This window comes from Rattus norvegicus, chromosome 1, assembly GCF_036323735.1.
Source record: "Rattus norvegicus strain BN/NHsdMcwi chromosome 1, GRCr8, whole genome shotgun sequence".
NCBI lineage: Eukaryota > Metazoa > Chordata > Mammalia > Rodentia > Muridae > Rattus > Rattus norvegicus.
Genome location: NC_086019.1, coordinates 143390773 through 143414231, shown reverse-complemented (window position 1 = coordinate 143414231; position 23459 = coordinate 143390773). Strand labels below are relative to the sequence as shown.

The 23459-nt window shown below is 48.8% G+C and overlaps 1 protein-coding gene across 9 annotated transcripts in view; it reads right to left on the bottom strand.

The window, feature by feature from the left end:
- Positions 1–23459, bottom strand: part of Zfp710 (zinc finger protein 710) — a 70351-nt gene that overhangs the window by 31643 nt on the left and 15249 nt on the right. Inside the window, exon 1 of one of the 9 annotated variants that reach the window (XM_039105625.2) lies at positions 8207–23176. The exons of 7 other annotated variants lie outside the window; for them this stretch is intronic. The gene's annotated coding sequence lies outside the window, so the exon portion shown is untranslated. One more of the 9 variants, XM_039105626.2, reaches the window with a different exon arrangement.

Sequence of the window (23459 nt, the reverse complement as noted above, 5' to 3'; positions counted from 1 at the left end):
CTTTGTTTTGAAAAGGCTTTAAGGAATTCTGCTGACGGGCTGCACTAGCATTGTCAGAAATTAAAACACGGCTACTTCTTAAGGGACTGGAGAGATGGCTCGGCGGTTAAGAGCACTGGCTGCTCTTCCAGAGGACCTGAGTTCAATTCCCAGCAACCACATGGTGGCTCACAACCATCTATAATGGGATCTGATGCCCTCTTCTAGTGTCTGAAGAAAGTGACAGTAAGTATACTCACATAAATAAATAAATCTTAAAAAAAATTATAAAACACAGCTCCTTCTGAGATGACAGAGAAAGACATCCCACCATTGGGTCCTGACCTCTTGGTGTACCAGGAGGAATTTGAACGACAGAAAAATGTCATTTGGTGAGTGAGACCTGCAGAGAGTATAATCTACTTTCAAAAAATTATATTATTTTTTTGTGTATCGGTGTTTTGCCTGCATGTGTGTCTATACTTTATGTGTGCCTGATGCCCTTGGAGAACAGAGTGTGTCAGAACCTCTGGAACTGACTGGAGCTATAGACAGCCCTAAGCTACCATGTGGAAGCTGGGAATGGAACCAGGGGCCACTAGAAGAGCAGCTGGCGCTTTTACCCCGAGTCATCTCTGCAGCCTCTCAATCGCTTTTTTCTTTTCTTTTCTTTTCTTTTCTTTTTTTTTTTTTTTTTCCGGAGCTGGGGACCAAACCCAGGGCCTTGTGCTTGCTGGGCAAGCGCTCTACCACTGAGCTAAATCCCCAACCCCCTCAATTCCTTTTGAAAGAAGTAACGAGACAATCATAGCACGGTACTCAGTTCAGCAGCGAGCAGTGTTAACCCGAACATGTGACTTTAGGAAGAAAAAAAAAAGTGACGGGACGCTATGAAGGAGATTCCATGTGAACAAGAACATGGGCAGGGGCGCGCGATACAGATAATGACTGAAGTTGGTTTACAAAAAATAAGAAAGTTTTTCAAAAGATGGAGGTGTATGGGAATCAGGAGGAGCTGCAGAGCTGAGGGTCAGGGATGCAGGCAGCCATCTTTTAGAATCTGACACAGCTTGGTTCATTAGCTCATCAGTAGGGTTTGATGTGAACACAAATGAATGTGCATTACTTTGATTAAAATAAACCTGATTAAAGGTGCAGCACTTGGGAGGCAGAGGCAGAGGCAGAGGCAGAGGCAGAGGCAGAGGCAGAGGCAGAGGCAGAGGCAGAGGCAGAGGCAGAGGCAGAGGCAGAGGCAGAGGCAGAGGCAGAGGCAGAGGCAGAGGCAGAGGCAGAGGCAGAGGCAGAGGCAGAGGCAGAGGCAGAGGCAGAGGCAGAGGCAGAGGCAGAGGCAGAGGCAGAGGCAGAGGCAGAGGCAGAGGCAGAGGCAGAGGCAGAGGCAGAGGCAGAGGCAGAGGCAGAGGCAGAGGCAGAGGCAGAGGCAGAGGCAGAGGCAGAGGCAGAGGCAGAGGCAGAGGCAGAGGCAGAGGCAGAGGCAGAGGCAGAGGCAGAGGCAGAGGCAGAGGCAGAGGCAGAGGCAGAGGCAGAGGCAGAGGCAGAGGCAGAGGCAGAGGCAGAGGCAGAGGCAGAGGCAGAGGCAGAGGCAGAGGCAGAGGCAGAGGCAGAGGCAGAGGCAGAGGCAGAGGCAGAGGCAGAGGCAGAGGCAGAGGCAGAGGCAGAGGCAGAGGCAGAGGCAGAGGCAGAGGCAGAGGCAGAGGCAGAGGCAGAGGCAGAGGCAGAGGCAGAGGCAGAGGCAGAGGCAGAGGCAGAGGCAGAGGCAGAGGCAGAGGCAGAGGCAGAGGCAGAGGCAGAGGCAGAGGCAGAGGCAGAGGCAGAGGCAGAGGCAGAGGCAGAGGCAGAGGCAGAGGCAGAGGCAGAGGCAGAGGCAGAGGCAGAGGCAGAGGCAGAGGCAGAGGCAGAGGCAGAGGCAGAGGCAGAGGCAGAGGCAGAGGCAGAGGCAGAGGCAGAGGCAGAGGCAGAGGCAGAGGCAGAGGCAGAGGCAGAGGCAGAGGCAGAGGCAGAGGCAGAGGCAGAGGCAGAGGCAGAGGCAGAGGCAGAGGCAGAGGCAGAGGCAGAGGCAGAGGCAGAGGCAGAGGCAGAGGCAGAGGCAGAGGCAGAGGCAGAGGCAGAGGCAGAGGCAGAGGCAGAGGCAGGTGGAGCTGAGCCTGAGGCCAGCCTGGTCTGCAGAGTGAGTTCCAGGACAGCCAGGGCTACATGAAGACCCTATTTTGAAAAGGCAACTAATCAACCAACCAAAAGTCCTGGGATGAGGTGGTGCACACCTGTCATCTCAGCTCTTGAGAAGTGGGGCAAGAAGAGGCAGCCTGGACTACATGAGACCTTATTAAAGATGGGGGGAAGAGGGAGGGAGGGAGAGAGAGAAGAGGAGGGGGAGGGGGATGGAGAGGGAGGGAGACAGAGAAAAGCCTTGTATTGGAGCCGCTCTTTTTTTTTTTTTAAGATTTATTTATTTATTATATATAAGTACACTGTAGCTGTCTTCAGACACACCAGAAGAGAGCACTGGATCCCATTACAGATGGTTGTGAGCCACCATGTGGTTGCTGGGAATTGAACTCAGGACCTCTGGAAGAGTAGTCGGGTGCTCTTAACCACTGAGCCATCTCTCCAGCCCCATTGGAGCCGCTCTTGAATCAAACCTTGATCACTCTCAACTCCTAGGGATATCCAGAGGAGAAGCAAAAAGGGGCCTGCCTGCACCCATCATAGAGGCTAGACCTCAGAGGCTTCTGCCCAAGGCAGCACAATGAGATGAGCCTAGAGGAAGGAGCCCCGGAAAGCCAACAGTGTGGGCATGTGTTCTCAAAAGAGACTGGAGCACAGGGGTGTCACTCTGGAAGGAAGATGCATGACCAGAGACCACAGGACTCAATTCACATTGGGACCAGATCCTCAGGAATGCCGGGAGGGGGACTAGTTACAACATGGCGCTCTCGATGGCAAATGCAGAAGGTTAGCTGTCCCACGTTTGCCTGACGTCTGGGCTTCCTCACAAGGCGAGCAGAGTCTGCTTGCTCACTTGCTACCGTGCCTAAGAGGCTCTGGCTCTCTGGGCCTCATGTTCACACTGGTCAGCCAGGGCTGTGATAGTCCCCATCTTTTAAGCTTGATGCATACTTAGTGCCGTTTCCACTTGAAGGCATAGCAGAGAAATGGAGAGTACACCAAAACCTCAGAAATGTCGGGCAGCACCGTGGGACACAGCCCTGACCAAGGATCCTTTAGACTCTGCTCTAACAGCTGTGGCCATGCAGCTTCCTGGATCTCAGCTTGTGCAAGGTGCAGGTCAGGAGGAAGAGCAGGGCATGGAAGGGGTGTGGCAGTTGATGGCCATGGCAAAAGCAGGGTTAAAAATGGCAAAGTCGCTTGATGAGGCCATACAGGGTAGGTACCTCATGGTACCTGGTTTCAGTCACTGAGGCTCAAAATTACAGCTGGATTGCATTAGATTATATCTAGTATTCTCAGGGCTGTGCTGGGGTGACTCTTCCCGGCCCCCAGCTGCCCCTGCAGGGAAGGAAGTCCTATCTGTGTCACAAGGCTGGGTCCTATCCACTTCTGCCTTGTAGCCTGGATGTAGGCCGGGCTTCAACTTCTTAAAACCCTAAGCACGGAATGAAGATAACACACACCCAGCCATCCAGGTTGGCTATGGACCCAGCAAGATAACCTTTCCGGTCAGCTGGGTCCAGCTATAAATAAGTTAACTGAAGCAGGAGAAGCATTCCATGACTCACAGGAGGTAAAAACAAAGGCCATGCCTCCAATTGCAGATCCCTATCCCCCCCTTACGATTTTCCTGGCTACAACGAGGTGACGATCAGCTCAGCGGAGTTATGCACCAGTAAACAACTCAAGGTACTAAACCTGACAAATAAATCCGGAGCCCTCTACAACACAGCTGGCTTGCACACACTCTTCAACGTCACATCACACACACACCAGCACACAATGGCCAAGGGGACTGGTCCAAGTCAAAAGCGAAAGAAACAAAACCAAATGTACGGCACGGATAGGAAAGAGGCACAAGAGACATTTCCAGCGAACCGGGAAAATTCACACAGGATGATGTAATGGATGATATCGCTGAGTAACAATGTATCTAGGTGTGAAAATGTCCGGTGGACCTCCATGACAGAGCTTCACCCGACAGTCAAGTTCATAATTTCACAGTAAAACCTTATGAGTAATCAGGCCTTGTGGGCAGGCTGTGGCTTGTTCCTTGGGTCTACAGGGCCTGGCTTTAGTTTCTTCTCTAGTCTGCCCATGGTGGAGAGGAATGGAGTGTTAAGCAGACCACAGTGTTCCTGGTCTGCAGGGCGGATATCAAAAGTGCTGCATGGACCAAATAGTGGGGTGACTAGGCAAGAGCGCTCAGACCTCCAGGCCTGGCCAGCCCAGCTGCTGCAGACAGAGAGGAAGTCACAGAGTGGGCACAGCTTGGTAGCTCTGGTGCTCAGCTCAGTATGTAGACTGGTCACCTAGGCTTGCTGGGGTGACCTCAAACCCTTAGCTGCTTCCTCTCTGGGAGGCGGCACCCGGTCTCCCACAGCCCATCTCTCATAGCATGGACAGTCTATTCCCGTATCAGTTTTAGACCCATTGCTCTGTGGGGTCCTCGGCACTTTAAGAGCAGGAACCAAGGGGTTGAGGATTTAGCTCAGTGGTAGAGCGCTTGCCTAGCAAGCGCAAGGCCCTGGGTTCGGTCCCCAGCTCCGAAAAAAAAGAAAAGGAAAAAAAAAAAAAAGGAGCAGGAACCAAAAGTGTGGGGTCAGAGTTTATTCCCGCCTTACCAGTGCAAGTAGATGGTGAGGAGCCTGCAAAAGCAAGCTGTCCTCAGGGGCAGTACTTGGTGCTAATCAGACCTCAGCCTTCCCCTTCAGAACAAGGGTACTTTCAGCGGGTTCTCTAGGGATCCCTTCTCGGCTCAGAGCTCTCCCACTGCTCTGAGGCAAAGCAGTCTTCCCATCGGCATCGTCCCAGTGCACCGGGGCCACGGTAAGTCCCGAGGCAGCTGGGCCACCTTCTGAAGCCTCAGTGGGGGATTTCCAGTGAATGCAGCTACCTAGACTGGGCCCATCCCAGACCCCAGTAAGTTTGAAAGGCTCTTCAAATAACTTAAAGTGAACTTGAGAGTCCCACTACCCAGTGCCTTTTCCCTTCCTGCCACTTCCTGTCCATCTCTTCAGCCTGCCCTGCACCCTCACCTTCTTTGTGCTGTGGCCTCCCTGTCTCCACCTCCCCAGATACCAGCATTCTTCAAGGTTCAAGTGTCTTTTCAGGAACACAAGTCCCTTCTCCAAGAGGGAAGACAGAGAGTTTCCTGTTGTGTGGAACTGGGCACAAGAGCTAGAGAAAGGGTCATTAAGAAGCAGCCATTTGGTGTGGGTGAGATGGTTCCACAGTTAAGAGCACTGGCTGCTCTTCCAGAGGTCCTGAGTTCAATTCCCAGCATCCACATAGTGGCTCACAACCATCTGTAATGGGACCTGATGCCCTCTTCTGGTGGATCTGAAGACAGCTACGGTGTACTCACAGACGTAAATAAACAAACAAACAAATAAATAAATAAAAGAAGTCAACACCTTGGTCTTGCTGAGAGCCTGGATACCACCCTCAGGAGAGTTTTAGACAAGAAAGTCATATAACATTGTGACAGACAGGCAGGCAGGTACACACACGTGCATGCACATGCACTTAAACAACCTTGAGTTGTGAGGGATGAAACCTGGAGCCTTGGACGTCCTACCACTGAGCTACATCCACAGCCTTGCCATGAATGTTTGTTGGTTTTGTGAGTTTGTTTTTTTGGAGAGCCTCACATAAGCCCTGGATCACTTCCAACTTGTGGCAATCCTCCTGTGTCCACCTCCCAACTGCTGGTATCATAGGTCCACAGCACCATATCGGAGCTGTGCATATATTCTGTGCATATTCTGAAGATTTTGGGAACAGGGCAGTGTCCGACTTCACTACTTGACCTTTCACATGCCCTAGTGCAGCCCCCAGCTGCACGGCCTGCATGGTAGCCACGGTGCCTAAGAATGATGGCCAGGTCTGTTCTGTCACCAGGGAATGGGACAGGCTTTCTTTCCACTGTGGCCAGTAGGGTTGACAGCTGAATGCGGGGAGGAGGTGGCTGCGAGCGAGTGCTAACAATGAGAATTCATTCCAGGCTCCCAATGGGCAGAGACCATCTGGACAGACCCAGAGGCCACCGAAGGGACGCCCCTTGGTGAGGAAGACATTCACTCCAGCCACTTCAGAGAAACCCAAGGAGCCCGGTGTCACTAAAAAAGAACATTAAAATCGAATGGCGCCAGATGAATGGCTGGGAAATGTTACACATCAATCCAGTCAAGGGTTTTCTCTCTTAGATAAAGCAAAGAGAAGAGTGAAATGGAGGAGGGGGGAGGGGGAGGAAGAGAAGCAGAGGCCAGGAGAGGAAGCTGGGAGAGGAGGGAGGAGTCTCAACTCTTGAGTTTACAGAGAAAGGAGGGGAAGAGACAAGGAGAGAACAGGAAGAAGCTGAAGTTCTCTCCCCTTAGAAATGGAAGTCACTAGAACAAAGCTGACAACCGTCCAGCTTTGGGTGGGCCCAGGGTGGGGAGGTCAAACTCCTCTTCTACCTAAGACAGGCTCCACTGGGCCTGCTGTACCTCTGGGTGGGCTGCTGATGCCACCACCTAGGGCCCCACACTCAGCAGGTCTGCTCTTTCTTGGTCTCATGTTCTGCGTGACTGTCCCGAAGTTCTTACTCATTTTCAAACACAGGGTCCATGTTTCTATTTGTCACCTGGCCCTGAAAATTATGTAGCCACGCCTGGCTGACCTTTCCAGAGGACATTTCTGCAAGCAGGGCAGGAGGGTGGCTGTGGGCGGGGCCCAAGCTGCTACTAGATGTTTGCTCTACAAACACTACTCTCGGTGCTGTTGACTCAGCCACCAGGTATTAGGAAATGTGGGGCTTCACCCCCCAAGCCGGGGATCTGGGCCTGTTCAGCTGCCAGTGCTAGCTAGACTCTGCTGGGAAATTCACACTAAGTGGGCCTGACCTGTCCCTGCACACAGGAAGCACACATTACACTAAGGCTTACGAATGCCTGTGGAGAGCACCATGCTGTCTGGGGAGACCTGCCTCAAATGGTGAGCTCACTGCAGTCAGTGGGAGCAACTGGGCAAGTCTGTCCACATCCTGAGCCAGTGGGTTCCTCTGCTCCGAGTGGCAGGAAGCCACAGTGCCATCACCAATGCTCTGTGCTGTTGGGGGCTAAGGCCACAGTTTCATCTGCCAGCCCCCTCACCTTTGACAGTGGGGACCATGGCACTATCCCAGGGTACCCCATCTCTGTCTGGCTCTCCATCAATGTATAGGCCAAAACCCTTAAGACCAAAGGCAGAGGCCCTCCAACTGGGGCCTCTGCCATTAGCTCCCCTGAGAACAGCAGCGCTACTCAAATGACCCCAGCCAAGGGATAATTTGGCAGAGTAAGTCTCCGGCAGGTGTGCAAGGAAACACCTGCAGGCAAAACCTGGAGCAGCCGGATCCCAGGTGAGCAGAACAAAGCCAGACTCACTAGGCCTGCCAGGGTGTCCCTGGCCCAAGGTGACAGGGCCAGGGCAGGATTCTTAGAAGTGGTAAGGAAGAGTAAACTCCAAATCTGATGAGGCAGAGTCTAGGCAGGAAGCCGGGCCTAGTGACCAAGCTCCCCTCGCTGTCAGGGAAGGCCCTCCAGGAACTGAGCTGCTTCCTTACAATCCTGCCACCAACACCACAGCCATGGCCCGAACACACACCAGAACTTGGAAGCAGGAGAGTGCTGGCAAGTTCCCACAAGCCGCAGTTTTCAGATAACATATAAACACAAGGATTTCTCCTTCTGTGGAACCCCAAACCTAATCCATGTACTATTGCATAAGTATTCCACACAAGAACCCCTCCATGAGTGTACTCACTTTCATTCAAAACTCAGAGACACGTGGATGGACCCAAGGTCACACAGCAGGAGTCTAAAGGCCATCTCAGGCTTTCTTGCTCCACCCATGGGTCACCTCAGTGTTCAAAGTCCACCTCAATTCAACAAGGCAGAAGAGCTCAGAGTGGCCTGAGAGCCAGTCCCTCCCGGACTGGGAGATGGATTGCGGATGGCAGAAGAGGAGGCCGATACTTCCTCCTCTGTTCTCTGCCCCTTTCTACTTTTCCACCTACCTGCACACCCTCCTGCCACCGCCTCTCGGGCTCTCTACAGGAGTCCGTTGTGTTTCTTGCACAGTCCTGAGGCTGTCACATGGAGTCAGTGGTGTCTACACTGGGCTACTGATCGTCCACTGTTGTCATGGCCAAACTACAGGTTTCTTAATATTATATTTGCATGCATATTCATTCCCCACCCCAAGGGACTGCAGTGGGGTAGGCAATCACCCTCCCACAGATCTCCCCACTTCTGAACAACACTCTAGTAGTTGTACTTAGCTTCTGGTCCTTGACCTGTACTTCTGTGTACAGTGGTCTAAGAAGAAGAAGGGAAGTTTACAAGTTTAAAAAAAAAAACAACTAAAATGCTGATTTGTCTGGGGACACGACATAAGCTGCTGTCTCAGCTACTCCTCTTAGGCCCAAGAGTTCCAGAGCAGCTTAGGGAACATGACATCTCAAAACTAAAGGAAATCAAAATACAGACTCAATTTCATCTCAGTTCTTCTAAGTCTGAAGTAAGAGGACTTCAAATGTCCTTCCCTCCCTCCCTTTCTTTTTCTGAGGTAGGGTCTCCTACAGCCTTGAATTTCACCCTTCATTCCCCCCCACACACCGTGGGATTACAGGTGTCATGTCCAGTTTAAAAAGTATTAAGGGGGCTGGAGGGATGGCTCGGTGGTTAAGAGCACCAACTGCTCTTCCCGAGGTCCTGAGTTCAAATCCCAGCAACCACATGGTGGCTCACAACCACCTCTAATGAGATCTGATGCCCTCTTCTGGTTTGTCAGAAGAGAGCTACAGTGTACTTACGTTACATAAATCAATCAATCAATCAATCAATCAATCAATCTTTAAATTAAAACAACAACAACAACAAAAAAAAGCCCAGTACTAAGGATGGAAGCCAAGGTTTCCTGCATTCTAGACAAGCGATCTACCGAGATATCTTTTCTTTTTTTTCCAGATTTTGCTTTTTTTTCTTCTTTCCAGATTTTGGGGTTTTTTTTTTTGTTTTTGGTTTTTTTCCCCCCCTAAACAGCGGTTCTCTGTGTTGCCCTGGCTGTCCTGGAGATCAGGCTGGCTGAAAACTCCATGAGTCCCCCTACCTCCTCCTGCTTAGTGCTGGGATTAAAGGCGTGTGCCAGCTCGGCCTGACTGATATTTTCCTTTTCTTAACATTTCCTTTTTAAAGTGTATGGGCATCTTGCCTATATGTATGACTGTGCACCATGTGTGTGCCTGGTACCTGCAGAGTGGGCACCAGACCCCCTGGAACTGAAGTTACTGTTCTGAGCTGCTAGGCATCTCCCAGGACCTCTGGAAAGGTAGCAAGTGTTCTCAGCCACTGAGCCATCTCTCCAGCTCCATTTCTTAATATCCAAACACACATTTTTACCAGTCTTGGATGAGAGTTATTTATTTTTCCAAAGTCTTCTTTTCCTTAAAAGTAGAAAATAATAGTCAGGTGTGGTGGCACAAGCCTTCACTCTCAATCACAGCCCTAGGGGAGGCAAGCAGGCATAAGTAGGCAGATCTCTGAGTTCGAGGCCAGCCTAGTCTACATATGAAATTCCCAGGTCAGCCAAGGCTACATAGTCAGACCCTGAATATATATATTTACCTTTCTTAAATATTGTTAGAATTTATATTTAACTATAATATAATAGTTAATGCTGAGCTCCACGGACAGGTAAAGCATGTAATCTTTAACCACTAGGCTTCCCTGGGTGATAACCAGGCCGATGTATGTCCCACCTGGGCAGCCCTAACAGTTTGTGGGTGGTCATAGCAACTGCACCGCTCAGGACTCACAGGAGTGTTTTAAGAGAGGCTTAGTCCCACTTGGATCTTGTATATCTGGGGCTGAGCCCAGGGAATGGTTAATTTCACAGTTCCTCCCACCTCCACCAGGCACAACGAACACTGTGGCCTCTGGAAATGCCCCCACTATCCAAGAACTAACAGTAACAGGACGGCTGGTAGTGTTGCAGACCCAGAGCAAAAAAACCCTCAAACCAAGTGGGTTTACTATACTGGGCTAAGTGCTGATAAATCCCTGGTGTGGAATGGACAGAGCTCTGTTTTTTAAAACTTTCTGGGCGTCCTCAGGCATGAGTCACTTAAAACTACTTGGTTTCCTCATCTCCTCAGAGATCAGATGGATGGACAGATAGGAGCATTGCTCCTCAGATATTCAAGGAGTCACTCGGGGTTCTGGATTAGCTGGGTAGTGTGGGTGTTGGTTCCCAAGCAATGCTATGCCCTCAGCCCCCCACTCAGTCCAGTTTCTAAAGCCCACGATCGGGTGCTAGTCTCATGGCTTCCCTGTTCTTCATAGTTCAGTTCATTAAACCCCAAACCATCATTCTAACTATGAATGAAGCCATCAGTACCACCTGTCAGGTACACAGCTCATGAGATACTCAGAGATCCACCTGCCTCTGCCTCCTGAGTGCTGGGGGTGACAGGTGTTCGATGCCACGTCCACTCTGCGTTTTAAAAACATTTTTTATGTGTATGAGAGCTCTGCCTGCACACACGTCTTGTGAACTATAGAGGCCTGCAGAAGCCAGGAGAGGGCACCGGACCCCATGGAACCCGAGTTCTCTGGAAGAGCTCCTAACAGTGCTCCTATCTGCCGAGTCATCTCCTTAGCTCCTCAACTCCGACTCAGCAACGTTCACAAACCTGACAGGATGCTCTCTGCAGCTCTTTGCACTTAGAGGAATGCACTCCTGTCCTGTGGGTGGTGTGGCCTTCCTTCCTGTTGGAAAGTGGACTTCGTTCCCCACCGCTGCACCTGCTCTGTGCCTTGCTCCCCTGGGCTTCACAAACACACTAGGAGTCCTGTGATCTGTGGAACTTTCCTAGGAAAACTAAGACCTCTTCCTTCATCACCAAAACGGAGATGGAGACGGCCACTCATCCATGTTGTTTAGTTATGAAGATCAAGGGAATGGCTATATAAAGGTGTGTAGCCTGGCCTCTAGTAAGCACTCAATAAACAATCACTTTGTGGAATCCCTATCACCATTATCAAGGGTTTTTTGGTTTTTTTTCCCCGTTTTTTCTTTGGCTCTTTTTGATTGTTTGTTTGGTTTTCGGGTTTGTTTTTGTTTTTGTTTTTGAGGCAGGGTCTCAGGTAACTGAAGCTGGTCTTAAACTCCTGATCTTCCTGTTTCTACCTCTGGGGAGCTGAGAATTAAAGACAAGACTTAGCCCACAAGTTTAAAAGTCCGATAAGAATGTGGAATCTAGTCCCACCTGATCTGGAGTCTGAGCTCCTGTGATAGCGACATGGTGACGCCGGGTCAGCCTTTATTTCGGTGCTTCCTTCCTTCCTCCCTCCCTGCCACCCTTCCATCACTCGGTCAATCCCAGAGTCCCCTGAGCCACACCTCTGCGTCACACTGAATAACCACAATGTGGCCCACACCTTGCCAGACCTTTTTGGTCTGGCCAGAAGCTGACCCTGCAATACATCCCAGGCGTGTGCTTGCTCCCTGAAAGCAGAGCTGAGGAAGCTCTCTGCAAACACGTTCTGGGCCAAACCCTTCTGAGAAGTTTCCCAGTGGGCACCCATCCAACACTCACATTAATTACATCCACAATATGCCAGGCGCATGCGGCTGGACACCGGGAGATAAAACAATAACAACGAAGAGAGCAGAGCCTCCCCACCATGGCCTCACAGACCTGTAGGGCAGGCACAAGTAGCTTATTCTATAAGAACTAAGGAAACTACCCACGACAAAGAGTTTGGGAAGAAAAGCAATCAATACTCCTTCCCACCCTAACCTGCCACTTGAGTTCTTTCTCCCCAGGTTCTCTTCCTGACTGTGTTTTTCACGACTCTGATCAGGGTTTGTACAATCTATTACCCTGATTAATTTCCCATAAGCGGGAGCCCCCATTACATGTTCATGGTCAGTCATAGCCATCTATGGACTGCTCACCACGTGCCCGTCCACCTCATTCAGACGGCTTCCCACTTGTCCAGCTGCCCAAGGAACCACTTTCATGTGCCCAGAGGGGAAAGATGGAGAGCAAAAGGAGGAATATTATGTAATTTGATGGGGTCAGGTGGGCCCAGGTTGAAAACCACACTGTGTGAACTTAAAGCAATTTCTGTGAAATGGGCACAGTGTTTTGGTGATGGGTGGTTTTAATCAGCAACTTGACACAATGGGATGATGTCTTAATGAGGTGTTGTCTAAACAACCTATTGGGTTAATTGAGGTGGAAAGACCACCCTGACTGTGGATGACAGGATTTCATGGGCCAACCCTGGGCAGAATGGGAAGGAGCCGGCAATCTGAGCATGCGTGCTCTGGACTGTAGATGTAATGACTAGCTACTTCAAGATCCCACCACCTTGCCTTTAATCTCCCAGTCCTCCCAAGGTAGAGGCAGGCAGATCTCTTGGTTTGAGGCCAGCCTGGTCCACAAAGTGAGTTCCAGGCTGGCCAAGGTTACACAGTGACCCCCTATGTCAAAAAACCAAAATGTTCCGGCCACCTTGACCCATCTACTCCCACCCCCAACATGGACTATACATTATAGTTGTGAGCCAAACTCTCTCTCCCTTACATTGCTTTTGTCAAAGTCATTTATCACAGTGATAAGAAAGAAAACTAAGACAGCCTCCTTCATAGATGAAACCTGTAGCACTCTGAGCTCAGGTTTAGCATACGTGTCTCCGTTTTAGTGTGGTACTGGGGATCGTGGCTGCGTCCCCACACAAGTCAGGCAGCAAAGTGGACCACTGAGCCCAGCCCTCTCTTTCCCTCACTTCTACATCAGGTCATGACTGGCTCCCACATACCTTCAAGTCCTAGAAAGGTATGCGGGGCTGCCCTCCAGCCTCGGTGCAACAGCCTTGCGTACCAGAGCCAGATTCAGGATGTCTGAGTTCAATGAAGTCCTCAAGAGAGGCTGCAGTGAGCCTCAGAACTTGCACGGGCAGACGGAGGTAGCGTGACAAACACTAGCATTTGTCCTATGCGGCCACTAACATCTATCTGTCCTATGAGGCCAAGGCGTGTGGATGTTTACAGTAAAGGTATTTCAACTTTTCAAACCATTTGAAAAATTTTCATAATAAAACCTTGATGGGAGTGAGTCTTCTTACGGATAAGGATACAGCAGTGGTATAGCTAGCTGCTTTCCTCGAAGGCAGGAAGCCATGGGTTTGGTCCCAAGCACTATAGAACAACTAAACAAGCCCTTCCCTTAAAAAAAAAAAAAAAAAAAAAAATCAAAACCCCTCACACTCTTTCTACAATAAGAAAGGTAACTGCCAGTGGCCACAAGTCCCTGGTGTGGGCACCAGAGAGTTAGAGATTGTTTCAAACAAGACGGGAAGCAAAGATTGATACCTGTAGTTGTCCTCAGACACCCAAAGCGTAGTCACATACATGGCAAACATGTGTACATGAGCTCGCACACGCTGCAGCCATAGTGACCACCACCACATACTGAATTGACTTGGTCCATGTGTTCATCAAGGTTGCCAAGTGGTAACAATTTCTTTGTGCCAGTATTTACTTGCTAATCATGGGATCTATTCATACTGTTTTCAAGTTTGTCTTCATTGTATTAAAACTTTTGTTTATTTGCTTACTTCTCCATTCAAGATTTTACTTTGTAGCCCAAGAAAGCCTCGGGTTTACCGCTATTCCTGTGCTCCAACTTCCTTAGTTGCTGGGGTTAAAGGCTTGGACTACCAAGTCTAACTATCCTTGATTTAAAAAGCAAAACAAATGCAAGCTGCTAGGGGAGGCACTCAGTAATGGCAACAATGTAGACACTGAAACAGAAGGCTCTCACACTGGCCAGGCTACCCTGTCTCAAAACACTGAATAACAAACCAGCAACCAAACCAAAAACATCACCGACAACAAAAAAAGCAAATCTGCATGGGCTCTTTGATAGGGGTAAAACATCAACCTACTTATGTATTTAAGATCAAAATCTTTTCTCTATGACCTACCAGCCTCTCGTCCTTTTACAGTCTGCATACAGATGTTGCAATTTTTTTTTCAGAGTCCAATTTGTTCCCTCTCCCCATCCTTGGCAAGAGCTCTACCACTGAGCAACATGTCCAGACTCTTGACTTTGATGACTTTTATTGGTTCTGAACTTTAGAAATCAACCCAAGTCTGAGCTGTGATGTCAGTTAAGTTGGTTTTACTGGATTCAAGGGATACTAGACAGTACTGGTGACACAAGTCTCCTTGGCTGATTTTAGCATGGATGTCTGAGTGTTGCTAGTCACTTGTAAAGCTAGTAGCTTTAATAGGTACTTTGAATCATGTTAAGAAGTCATCCACACTTCTCCTCCTCCTCCTCCTTTTTTTAGGCTCCTATATTTCTGTTTCTCTTTTGGCACGATGTTTAGGTAGAAATGTAATTAATTCTCCCCCTGCATATATGGAGTTAATACGGCCTTGCTGCTCTGACTCATTAGCATACCGTAGTTACTATATTAAGCTTTCCTAATACAGACGATTCTTCCTTCTTGCCCCACTGGGTTGTGGTGGATGACTTGCTTAATATGTTACCGAATTCTATTTCCTACCTAGCATTTTCATTCTTTAATCTGGTCTCTTTGCCACATTTAGTATCAGTCTTATTTTTGCTCTGTAGACTGAACTAGAGACTTCTCTGTCTTTTGCTAAGCCACAGAATAGCGTAATGCTATCATATCAGCGCCATCACATTTGAAATTAACCAGCAAAAGCACCGGGGACTGCCGTCTTCGGGGAGAAGAGGCATCGTTCTGATAAGGATCATGGTCCCCCCCCCCATTAGCAACATATACATTTTCAGGAGCAAGCATTTAATTGAGATTTTTCAAATTTCAGCCTATTGCTGTGCCTGAATTTTCCATTTAAATATCTCTATTGAAATGTGCCCCCGCCCATTCCTCTTCCTACGATTGTTTTCTCTATTCCTTGCATTCTCAAATAAACATGCCAGAGGTTACTCTACTTTGTTTAAAAACAGAATTGGCTCTTGGACACATCGTTAATTTTAGTGTTTCGTGTTTGTAATTCACTTATCTCTGCCTTTATCTTTACTGGTTTCTCCCTCGCCTTCCTTGGGGGCTGTTTTGATATACCCACCCCTCCAAGATCCCAGGCTGAATGCTTCAATTACTCTTTTTTTTGTCTCCCGGTTTCCTTTTCATAATAAAGGCATTTGATGGTGTGAGAATAGAACCAGCTGTCTCCCATAGGTTTGGTTCTGTAGTATTTTGGTTTTTGATGCTTTTCTAAATATTCATCACTGTACTCCGTTATTTTTTATCTTGATCCAATAACACTCGAGGAGCAGGCATTACAGTCCTGTTGAGTGTCTGGGTCTGGACTGTGGCGTGTTTGAATTTGCAGTGTTTTGGCTGGGTTTACTGCATGGTGATCAAAGGCCCCCTGGACTGGCACTGTTTCTGTTTGGGGTAGAATGTGAGTTCTTGCAGTTGGTTAAGGGAGTTGACAGCATGTCTGCAGAGCATATGCTAGCTCGCTCGCTCGCGCTCGCAGAGCCCAAGTGCTTGGAAACTTTCGGCTTTGCCATATTACGTCAAAAGTAAAAGAGAAGGAGGCGAAGTCCGATGTGCTTGTGGCCATGTTCAGGTGCAGTGTGTGTGTAATAAAGACACAGGGGGGCTCCAAGGACCACATGGTGTTCATAATTTTGTTTATCAAATTCCCTACAGAACTGTGAAGCTGACTAATACAATTTTCTTTCTTTTTTTTTTTTTTTTCTTTTTTTCGGAGCTGGGGACCGAACCCAGGGCCTTCCGCTTGCTAGGCAAGCGCTCTACCACTGAGCTAAATCCCCAACCCCTACAATTTTCTTTCTTTTCTCCTAAGGTTGTGGCAGCAGACGCAACATGGCGGAGAAAACAGGATTTCAGGGCCCCTCACCCTCGCCCCAGTCAGAGTTAAAGAAGCCACCAAAAATAATTAGATTTGGACACGCATGAGGACAGTGGCTGGTGACAGACCAGACCCACCATCACTCTGGTCCTGGAAAAGGGAATCGACGATCGTGTTGGTTGGCCCACAAGCTTCTGCTGGCCTTTCTAATGCCAGAAGTTCTGGGGAGGGAGCGGCCCAAACCCTAACTCCATCACTGTCCACCAGAGAGAGGGGAGAAATGTTGTAGAAGGCACAATAGGGAGAAGGGTGTCCTTTACTGTTCCTGGAAGGTAACCAGCTCCATAGCCCTGCCACCCGGCCCATTCCTCACACTCACCCAATTTCCTGGAGTCCTTCCCCAACAAGGGTCTCTCCTGTCCCTACCCTGCATCCTGTCTACCCTGAGCTGTGTCCAAGCAGGCAGGGAGGGAGGAGGCCAGGAGGAGTAACTAAGAGGATGGGCAGGAATAAGCATCTGTCTCCATCACTAAGCCCTCCTCCTCAGTGTGGTGGTCAGACCCCGTCAGATGTGATGGACAGTCTAGACCCATGGAGCCAGGAGGGACATCAGGGGAATGGACTCCTGGCCCTTTTCTGTAGGAAATGGATTAAGATTAAGGTGGTTAACCAAAGACAGCAAGATGTTAGGATGCAGGTGAAAGGAGAAACAAGCTCCTGCAAGTTGTCCCCTGACCTCCGGGTCACATACCCACACACAGGCACCCACAGTAAATAAGTCTAGCCTAGAATTGGGCATATAGTTAGACGCTCAAGCGAGCTTCCCTCCTCCCTCGCTGGGGAAGCCTGGCTCAAGCTCAGGCCACATCTCAAAAGCTCTTGCTACATTCTCAAATGCAGAATCAGGTCTGCAGAACACGCCCCCATGGAAACATTTTAGTTGGGGTAATTTCCCAAGGAGCTTTAAAGAAACTCAGCCAAGAACAGAAAACACACTTTTGTAAATTGTCTGTTAACATCAGAAGAGAATTTGAGGAGGAACGAGAACACGGTACTCAGGCAAAAGCACACCATATGTATTACCACAAGAGGTCCTCTACTCTCAGGCCAACATTCCCCAGGGGACTTCCACGCATAGATATGGCCAATTTGCTGGTCATGCAGGAGTGATGCCGGGCCAGAATCCTCTGGTAGGATGACAAGCCTTGGAGGATGTCTGAGCTTGACATGCTCAACTTGCCTCACCGGTATGTCCATCTCCTGCCCCCAGCCTCTTCTCACGTGTCTTGCATTTTGCTTTGCAAGGCTCCCTTTGCCTGTTGGACGCCATCCCCATCAACCCCTGACCCCACCTCTCCCTACCCCTAGTAATGCTGAGCTGGAGATAAAAGTTCAGCATGAAAGCACCTGTCCAGCGTGTCAGCAGCCCCGGGTTCTACTCCTAGCAGTTCAAAAGCAAGCCAGGGGTAGCTGCTCTAGTCTGTAGTTCCAGTATTTGGGAGGCTAAGACAGGATGATCCTCACAAGTTCAAAAGTCAGCCTGGGCTACATTGCAAGACTGTGTGAACAAAACAAAAACAACAACGACAAAAAGCTACAACATAGGGGGGTTGGGGATTTAGTTCAGTGGTAGAGCACTTGCCTAGCAAGCGCAAGGCCCTGGGTTCGGTCCCCAGCTCCGAAAAAAAGAAAAGAAAAAAAAAAAAAAAAGCTACAACATAAAACAACAACAACATCCCAGCTAATTCTATAAGCTCTTGTCTGTAAGTCCATCCATTATTACTTGTGGATTAGGGACAGAGACCATGATATGCACCATTGTATCAGAGTTGGGCCAATGGAAGGTACATGGTAAATGATTAAATGAACAGAGATGAAAAGGGAAATTTTTAAGAGATCAGAGGAACCAGGGCAGCACAGACCCCTGACTTCACAGCTGAGATCCACAGGACCAATGAGAGCATTGAGCATAGACACTAAAAAGAGTTGCCTATGCCCGGTTCACAGGCTTGTGAAACTAAGGCGTGGGAGGCTAGGGGACAAGGAGCCAAGACAGAAGCATACCTGTCCAGCTGCTGAGTCCTGTGACACATCTGTGGGTCCTTTCCTTCCCTCTGAGCCCAGGTCTACAGGGTCTTTTAGGTCAGGCCAGCACGGGTGAAAGCAGCCTGTATTTCCATTTAACAGTTTCAATCTTCAGATGACTGAGCCGAGTTAGAAGTTAGATCACACTGACTCCATCTCAAGCCACACACAGCAGAGACCCTCACCCTTCGACCCATGGCTCCCTGCAGTGCTGAGGGTGGGCCAGACCGCCTCTCCTAGGATGCCCAAGTGGCTTAGTGCTTGTACCTTTGGTGGGTCCAACACCGTTAAAAGTAGTCCATTTCCCCCTAAATCTTAGCTGGCAGGTTCCGTCTGAATCTATGATTGCAGAAGGGGATCTGTCATGTTCTATCACAAATGGGGGAGGGGCAGAGAGTGGGTTTGGGATGCACTCGCTGCCGCTCGGGAGAGAGGGAGGACAGGGTAGATAAGGGATCTCATCCACCAGCAAGATAACAGGGATAGAGTGACAAAGGAGCTGGGAGCCTGGCGCTTGGAGAAAAGGAAGAACATATTAATATTTAAACAAAGCCCACCCGGGGGAAACATCCAGGCTCCCTCTCCTAACCTGTGCCTCTTTCTAGCTTCAGGTTCATATAAACTGAAATGACATCCTTCTCTTGGGGCTGGGGTTCGCGCTTTTGTTTTTTGTTATCCATTCGGGCAGTGGCAGCTGGCATACTGGGTCTCTTGGGGGAGGCAGTTTGGGCCTTCTCAAGCCTGTGGCCTTTCCAGGCAGGCCTGAAAGAAGACAGAAGACACCAGGCTGGGCCCGGGCCCTCAGCTTGACAGAGGGTGCAGGAAGTGAGGAGAGTTTTTCTTACACGTGGACATGGCCAAAACACAGGCCTCTATGTCAACAACAAAATGGTAAGAAAGACACTAAGGAGGGAAGGCCCAAAGCCCCCACCAACTACCGTGACAAATAGACCATGCAGAGGAGGGGAAGGAAAAGGAGGAAGAGCCATTCAGAAGGAACAGGAAGGCCCAGTTTAGCCTGCACGAAAGCTACTTCCTCAAGAAAGTCCGACTAACTTCCCTGTCTTCTCTTACCAGAGGATGACAGTGTGTGAGGGGCCCAAGTTTGGGCAGAAGCCTACACAGGATATCATCAAGCTCCTTCCACCCCAGAGGCCCAGCAAGGCCAGCCTCTGCATCTTCCACAATGGTCTTTAGAGTTAGGACAGGATGTTTGTTTTAGGGTTATCTCCCTAGCAAAGAGAGGCCTGTTTCCTGAGAGTCTCCCTTCAGCCCTAGGTCCTAGTAAAAGGTTTCCCAGGGAACCACAGAATGCCTGAGGCTAGAAAGGACTTCAAGGCAGGGCCCAGACCTGGAGCCCAGGGTGCAAAATAGGCATAAAGATAGAACTTTCTTTCCCAGGCTAACAGAGGCCAGCAATCAAAGGCTTCTTGCTATGTATATGGAAAGGAACTTGGAAGAGAAATTCTTTTTTTTTTTTTTTTTTTTTTTTGGTTCTTTTTTTCGGAGCTGGGGACCGAACCCAGGGCCTTGCGCTTCCTAGGTAAGCGCTCTACCACTGAGCTAAATCCCCAGCCCCTGGAAGAGAAATTCTTAAAGAGGAACCAAAATGCTATGGGCATTTCTGCAAGGCGATTTTACCACCAAACTTTGTCCTTGAGGGGAATATGGAGATGAATACTTAGAATCCCTGCACTCAGGAAGCTGAGTATTGCCAAGAATTTGGAGCCAACCTGGGCTACACAGAGTTCCCGACTAGTCTGGACTACAAGGTGCATCCCTGTCTCCAAAAACCATGACACTGCCAACCAAACCCAGAAAACAGTCTAACTGCATAAGACTAAACTTTAGTGCTGAGGCTGGCAGATACCTGATTCCGTACACTGCTTGCTGTGCAGACATTAAGGTTTGAGTTTGATTCCCAGCACTCACATAAAGCCAGGCCCGGCAGTGACTGCACTTACCCCAGCACTGGGCAGGTGGGGGCAGGGTGATCCCCAGGGCTTGGACAATCAAGATAATTGGTGAGTTCCAGGTTGAATGAGAGACCTTGTCTCAAAAACTAAAGCAGACAGCAATCGAGGAAGACATCCGATGTCAACCTCTGACTAAAACGCCCATCTACCAGCGCAACACAATGCTCTAAATCCTTTGCAAGTGGCTCCAAGGAGAATGTTTAACCCGCAGAGGATTTTAATTAAAAAACTAATTTAACATTGTTCATTAAGTAACAAGATGGCACAAACAGTACAATCTCACACTTTGAATTAAAATTTGCTGAAGGGGTGTATATACACTCTCCTTTTAAAATATTAATAATTATAGATCTTTTTGGCCCATTTATTATGCTAACATTCTGCAATAAACTTCTTTGTAATAAGAAAAACGGTCATGCTGGGTAGTGGGTGTGTGTCTTTAATCCCAGCACTCAGGAGGCAGGAGTAGATAAATATCTTAGTTCTAAGGCCAGCCTGGTCTACAGAGAGAGAGAAAGACAGCTAAGGATACACAAAGAAATCCTGGCTCAAAAAAGCAACACAACACATAACAAACGAACGAAGAAAAAGGCCAGGCCACAGAAGATGATAATTTTGATTACCTCTCCGTATGTTATTTTACATGTTAAGGTATGTATGCGATCTTAGGGGCAGTGCACTTGTGCACATGAATGCACGTGTATATGCAGAGGCAGCATCAACACTGGATGCCTTTAATTGCTTCCCAGTTTCCTTTAAAGACAGTGTCTCTCGCTGAACCTGAAGCTCGCCAGACAGCATGGCTGCCAACAAACCCCAAAGGACTGCCTGTTTCCCCATCCCAGTGCTGAGATTACAGATAGGCACCCCTGTGCCTGCCTTTTACACGGGTGCTAGGGATCTGAACTTGGGGTCCCATGTCTGTGAAGCAAGCACTTTCCCAACTGAGGCCTCTCCCCTCTTTTTGTTTATTTTGAGACAAGTTCTCACTCTAGAGTTCCTCACTGGCCCGATGGACAGATTGGCCTCGAACCCGTGGTTATTCCTATCTCAGCCTCCTGCAGAATTACACGTACCACCATACATGGCTAACGATATGAGAGAGAGAGAGAGAGAGAGAGAGAGAGAGAGATAGATATTTGAACTCAGAGATCCACCAGCTGCCCTGAGTGTTGGTATTAAAGGTGTGTGTGTATGTACCCCTGCCCAGCCAGAAGCTGGAATTAAAAAAATAACTGGACAGACACATCTTTTTTTTTTTTTTTTTTGGTTCTTTTTTTCGGAGCTGGGGACCGAACCCAGGGCCTTGCGCTTCCTAGGTAAGTGCTCTACCACTGAGCTAAATCCCCAGCCCCCAGACACTTCCTTAAATGACATTTGAGTCCTTTCAAGGACTACGAGGAATGTTCCAGAAAAAAAGGAAGGAATTAGAATTCTCCAGAAGGTCCCACCCAGCTGGTGCAGCCAGGGTGAAACTCCAGTACAGACCCACACAATCCTCCAATTTTTCTTTTTCCCAATTTCTTTTCTCTCTTTCTTTTCATTGTAGTTTTTTGTTTGTTTGGCTATCTGGGTTTTTTTTGTTTTGTTTTGTTTTGTTTGTTTGTTTTTTGTTTTTGTTTTTTCACGCCAGGGTTTCCCTGTGTATCCCTGGCTGTCCTGGATTTCACCCTGTGAACCAGGCTGGCATCAACAATCCTCGTTTCTGAAGACAAATTCTGAGGACATAGCCCCTCTGTGGGCCCTCTTTGTGAGAGCAGAGGTAGTGGGGCCGAGACGCTGAGTGGGGAGGAAGCAAAGCCCATTTCTCTTATCCATTGTTTGAAGAAAGGGAGAACGACCAGTTTCATAGCTAGGTTTACCTGTAGGACAGCTACCCAGCACTTATCCAGGAAGATCGAGTGACATTGGAGGGCAGCCTGGGCAACACAGCAAGTCTGTCTTTCATAGAGAGAGGTAAGAGGATCCGGAGTTTATGGCCAGCCTGGGCTAAACAGCCAATTTAAGACCAGCTAAGGCTACATAATACTTCACCTCAAAAAGGTCAGGGGGCAGTTTCTGTGCTGAGATTTGTGGGCAGAGAAATCCTCATAAGTTCTGTAAAAGAAACAGAACACTGCCCACACGACAGGAACACTTCCCACACAAGGAGGGAGGAGGAGAAAAGATGGAGAAGAAGTTGGACACTGGATGTTTAGAGCGCCATGTTAGGAGTGGCCCTCATTCAAATGTATACTGGAGCTCAAGGAAGAAAAAACCCCACACAGCACAAACTTAATTATTCAAGTGTCAGGAAAACCCCAGGAGCAAGGGAGGCGGCTGGATGTCTCAGCCGTGTTGTGACCAGAAGCTGAAGGCTTTAAAGTCTACCTCAAGTATCAACAAGTATCTATATAGGGACACTTTACTGGGCACCTCCTCCCCACTCACACATCCAGCTCCATCGCTGGGAGATGGTCCATCAGACACAACAATGGGAAGGTGGGCTGTTGGGATGTGTCCTGGAAACCAGCAGGTGTACAGTGCACATCAGCTCCGACACGCAGATGCCAAGAACTTCTTACCCCTGTCAGCATCACAAGAAAGGACCGCCTCTCTCTGAAGAAGCATCAACTCTAACTTAGAAAATAAGTGACCACCACACACCAGGACCACAGGCACAGGATGGTTTTTTTATATCTTTAAGCTACCAACCCCATCCCGCCTTCCCCTCAGTTGTACAGTCTTGTACTACATACCGCCACCTCCCCTAGCTTTGTCCTCTACCCAGTATTTCTCTTCGGCAAAGGGAGAAGTATCCTGCTTTGAAAAACGATGCAAGTATGTCTGAGACAAAAATAAAAACAAAAATCATCAGGCTGGAGAGATGGCTCAGCGGTTAAGAGCACTGACTGCTCTTCCAGAGGTTCTGAGTTCAATTCCCAGCAACCACATGGTGGCTCACAACCATCTGTAATGGGATCTGGTGCCCTCTTCTGTCTGGTGTGTCTGAAGACAGCTACAGAGTACTTATATATAATAAATCTTTTTTTAAAAGTTTTATACACACACACACACACACACACACACACACACACACACACACACACACACATATATATATATACACACACACACATATATATATATGTGTGTGTGTGTATATCTTTCCCTGTAATTAAAGGCATGTCATCTAATTTATACCTCTGCATAGAAAAATACTTTTAAAAATTATCCTCCTGGCCCTTCTTCTCTCTCCCTGCCCCTTTCTTTTTCTCCCTCCCTTGCCCCTCCTCCTTTCCCCAAGGTGACTTCCCTGGCCTTGGTCCTTGAGGCCAGTGA